Raw genomic sequence first — 4,768 nt, 5'->3', positions numbered from 1 at the left:
AAGGTCTATTCAAGCCTTTCCATTTTTAAATTGAGTTGTATATGTTTTCTTGTTTTTGTTGAGTTGTAGTTCTTTACTCTGGATATTAACCCTTTATCAGATATATGATTTGCAAATATTTTTTCCATTTTGGGGGGTTGCCTCTAATTCTGTTCATAATGTCTTTTGATGTATAAAAATTTTTAATTTTGATGTAGTCCGATTTACCTGTTTTTCTTGTGCTTTTTGTGTCACATCCAGGAAGTCACTGCCAAATCTAATGTCACAAAGATTTTTGCCTATGTTTATTTCTAAGAGTTTCATATTTTTAGGTCTTATATTTAGGTTTTTGATCCATTTTGAGTTAATTTTTTGTATATAGTATAAAGTAGAGGTCTAACTTCATCGTTTTGCATGAGGATATCCAGTTTTTCCAACACCATTTGTTCATTCATTAATTTTTGAAAATTCTTGGACAGCTTATCTTCAAATGTTGCTTCTGTCATATACTCTCTAGCCTCTTTTTCTTTTAGAAGTTTAAACAGTAACCACTCTTTTCTAATTTTCCCTCCTTCTCTGTTTCAATCTAGTATTTTACAGTGATTTATATTCTAGTTTAAAGTGATCTTTGTTGTGTCCAACCTAATAAGGCCATTTATTCTTAATTTTGGTTACTGTATTTTTTAGCTTTTATGTCTTAAGAGAATGAACATTTAGGAAAATGATGAGAGGGATGCCGGGAATGGCCAGCAATCCCTGTACCGATGGATGAAAGATTACTCCAAACTTTGCTGTGAAAGAGAGGAGAAGGCAAGAGGGTCAATGCTCAGAAATGAAAACCCTTTGCTCTTCTTTGCTCCCACTTTTATTGGTCCTTCAGGATAATCACAAATCCTTATAACTGTTTCTCAAGCACGTGATGTGTGACAAGGGAAGATCTGTTTAAGGGAAAGATACAATATGCTAATCTGCATGTTCTACAAGTTCTGCTAAACATAGCCTAAGGGACAATGCATACATCTCTTAGATCACAGGGCGGCTCTTTGGGCTAAGAAAGCTTTGGGGAAGGCAACTTCCTGAGGCATTCCTACAGCAGAGTGGTCAGCAGGCCTCGGCATTCCAAAGGCCTATGCCTTTCTCTGAAACCTTCCATCGCTCCCAGCGGCCTCCATGTTACATTTTAGCAAGCCAGGTATTATGGCTGATTTCATGCTCTACATTAACCCCAACAGAGGGAGACATTCTCTCAGAATATGGCCACTTGTAGATGGATGAGGAGCAAACACACCAGTTTATCCAGCTTCCAGTGCTTTAGAGTTGCTGTCTGCTTCAGATGCTTCTTGAGACCATGAGCCATGGCTGTTCTAGTCATGAAAATAACTGCTTTTACAGCTTCAAATTTTACATTCAAATCTATGATTCATATGGTATTTCTTATTATATTAGAAATGAAGTATTACTCATTTTTTTCCAAAATTTTTATGGCTATTTTTACTGGTTTATTTTCTGTTTGACTTTTTGAATCTGTTTATCAAATTAAAAACACAATACTGGTATTTTTTATTGAACAAATATAAAATTTATAACATTTATAGATTAATTTAGTGATAAGTAAAATCTTTGAGTCCACTTAGTCATGAATATAGTACTCTTACCAGTTGTTCAAGTCTTCATTTGTATTTCTCACTAGTTTTTTTTTTTTAAGAGTTTTCTTTGGAGAGGGTTTTTTACAGTTCCTGTTACCCTAGATATTTTACACAGAGGTTACTGTAAATGTCTCCTTCCATTATAACTTGTAGCAGGTTTTGATTTACACATATGAAGCCTAGTGATTCTTGATATGACTACCTTAATTTTGAACCCAGCCACTTTTTTGAGTTATGTTTATGTTTGTAATAGTTATAAATTTTCCAAGTTTTCCTTTAACCAGCCTCTGATAAGAGAAAAATAGAAGAAACTTTCAGACTTTGTGTTCAACAGAAACTTTAAGCAGGATGTGACCCTTTAACTGAGTCCCCAGGTTCAAATGGGATTTTGATAGTTGCAAATAAAGATAAGAGGCATATGGGAAGAATGTTCTAGATTAAGAAAGGAATAGTTTTTTCTCTGTGGAATCACCATGGCGGCCAGGACCCTGTACACATATCCTGAGAACTGGAGGGTCTTCAAGCCTCTCATTGCCGCTCAGTACAGTGGGGCTCAGGTCTATGTGCTCTCTGCACCACCCCATTTCCAGTTTGGCCAAACCAACTCCCCCGAATTTCTCCGTAAATTGCCTTCCAGTAAGTTTCCAGCATTTGAGGGTGACGATGGTTTCTGTGTGTTGGAGAGCAATGTCAGTGCCTACTATGTGAGCAATGAGGAGCTGTGGGGAAATACTCCAGAGGCAGCAGCCCCAGTGGTTCAGGGGTGAGCTTTGCTGATAGTGACATAGTGTCCCCAGCCAGTACCTGGGTGTTCCCCACTTCAGGCATTGTGCACCACAAGAAGCAGGCCACAGAGACTGCAAAGGAAGAGGTAAGGCGAATTCTGAGACTACTGGATGCTCACTTAATGACAAGGACTTTCCTGGTGGGTGAATGTGTGACACTGGCTGACATCACAATAGTCTGCACCCTGTTGTGGCTTTATAAACAGGTCCTGGAGCCTTCTTTCCACCAGGCCTTCCCTGACACCAACCACTGGTTCCTCACCTGCATTAACTGGTCCCAGTTCCAGGCTATCTTGTGGGGGAGGGGAAACTCTATGAGAAGATGGCCCAGGTTGATGCTAAAAAGTTTGCAGGGAGCCATCCTGAAAAGGGTACCCTACAGAAAGAGAAAGGTTCTTGAGAAGAGAAGCAGAACCCCCAGGCTGAGTGGAAAGAGGAGAAAAAGGCTGCTGCCCCTGCTCCTGAGGAGGAAATGGATGAATGTGAACAGGAGCTGGCTGCTAAGCCAAAGGCCAAGGATTGCTTTGCTCACTTGCCCAAGAGTACCTTTGTGTTGGATGAATTTAAGTGCAAATACTCCAGTGAGGACACCCTCTCTGTGGTGCTACCATATGTTTGGGAGCATTTTGATAAGGATGGCTGGTCTCTGTGCTATTCTGAGTACTGTTTCCCTGAGAGCTCACCTAGACCTTCATGAGCTGCAACCTCATCACTGGAATGTTCCAGAGGTTGGACAAACTGAGGAAGAATGCCTTTGCCAGTGTCACTCTTTTTGGAGCTAACAATAGCAGTTCCATTTCTGAAGTCTAGGTCTTCTAAGGCCAGGATCTTGCCTTTCTGAGTCCAGACTGGCAGGCGGACTAAGAGTCATATACATGGCAGAAACTGGATCCTGGCAGTGAGGAGACCCAGACACTGGTTCAAGAGTACTTTTCCTGGGAGGGGGCCTTCCAGCATGTGGGCAAAGCATTCAATCAGGGCAAGATCTTCAAATGAACATCTCTTGCCATCACCTAGCTGCCTGCACCTGCCCTTCAGGGAGATAAGGGTCATTAAAGGAAACTGAACATTGGAAGAAAAAAAAAGGAAGGAACATTAGGTAATGATTAAAAGAGACAAAGCACACGGTCAACTTGAGGACTTACATGTCATTCAGTATCATGCGGCAATGGGCTATGAAGTGGAAAGTTGTGAGACATGAGAAAGATAAGAAACAATGAGTTCATTTAGGGCCCTAAAAGAAGGAGCTTAGGAATCACACTAAGAACAATGGAAGCAATTGACTTTTAGCAGAAGAGCAAGTAAGATGACTATCAACATGGAGAATGAAGTTTTGTGGTTCATATGGCTGGTACAAGTGTGTTGCAGTAATATGGGAGATTAACTTTGTGACAAAAATAAAGAGGAATGCATGGGCTGAAGGCCTACTAATGAGGTAGCATCTGCAAGGGTTGGTGACTAACTGTCAGGAAGAGGAAAAGAGAGGGAGAGGTGAAGGATTCTGGCTGGAACAGTGCATGGAACAGGGAAGGATTTGTGAGAAGGGGATGAGTTCAGATCTGTTGAGGTTGCATTTGAGAAGCCTGTGGAACATATACATACTAATTTATAAAATATGTCTATGTGTTAGATCCAGTCATCTTTTATTCAACAAATATTGATTAAATGCCCTCTCCAAATCAGATGTTTTCTCCCTGGCAGGAGGAGAGATTGGGCTATGCCTCCTGACTATTATAACAATCAAGATAGGATGGTATGAAAATATTTGTTATTTATGTATTTTATACCCAAAAAGAAAACAAAGTCACTGTTATGGGCTGAATTATGTCTCTTTAAAAATTCATGTTGAAGCCCCAACCCCCAGCATCTCAGAATGTAGGTGTATTTAGAGATAAGATCTTTAAAGAGGTGATTAAGTTAAAATGAGACTGTTAGAGTAGTGCTCTCATCCAGTATGACTGGTGTTCTTTTAAGAAGAAGAAGAGGCATCAGGAATGCCTACACACAGAGGAACAAATACATAAAAAGTAGTAAGAGAGTGGCCATCTGGAAGCCAAGGAGAGAGGCCTCAGAGGAATCTAACCCTGCTGCCACCTTAGTTTTGGACTTCCAGCCTCCGGAAGTGGGAAAAAATAAATTTCTTTTTTTTTTTTTTTTTATGAGAGCCAGTATGTGGTCTTTTTTTAATGGCAGCCCTAGCAACAAATACAGTGACTAATAATTAAAATGTGCATGTACATGCACACAGAGCAAATTAATGCTAGAGATCAAGAACTAGACAAAGAATATACATAAGAATTCTTTTTTTTCCCCAAATTTATTAAGGACTAATTGACAAATATAATCATATCTATTGAG

The 4,768-nt window shown here is 39.8% G+C and overlaps 1 pseudogene; it reads left to right on the top strand.

Moving 5' to 3' along the window:
* Positions 1–2,098: 2,098 nt before the first annotated feature.
* On the top strand, positions 2,099–3,517 carry LOC116644505 (annotated as a pseudogene).
* The last annotated feature ends 1,251 nt before the right edge of the window (positions 3,518–4,768 follow it).

The sequence above is a fragment of the Phoca vitulina genome, unplaced genomic scaffold (genome assembly GCF_004348235.1).
Source record: "Phoca vitulina isolate PV1807 unplaced genomic scaffold, GSC_HSeal_1.0 scaffold1, whole genome shotgun sequence".
Taxonomy (NCBI): Eukaryota; Metazoa; Chordata; class Mammalia; order Carnivora; family Phocidae; genus Phoca; species Phoca vitulina.
The sequence above is the reverse complement of the archived record's forward strand: the minus strand, read 5'-3'. Positions and strand labels throughout refer to the sequence as shown.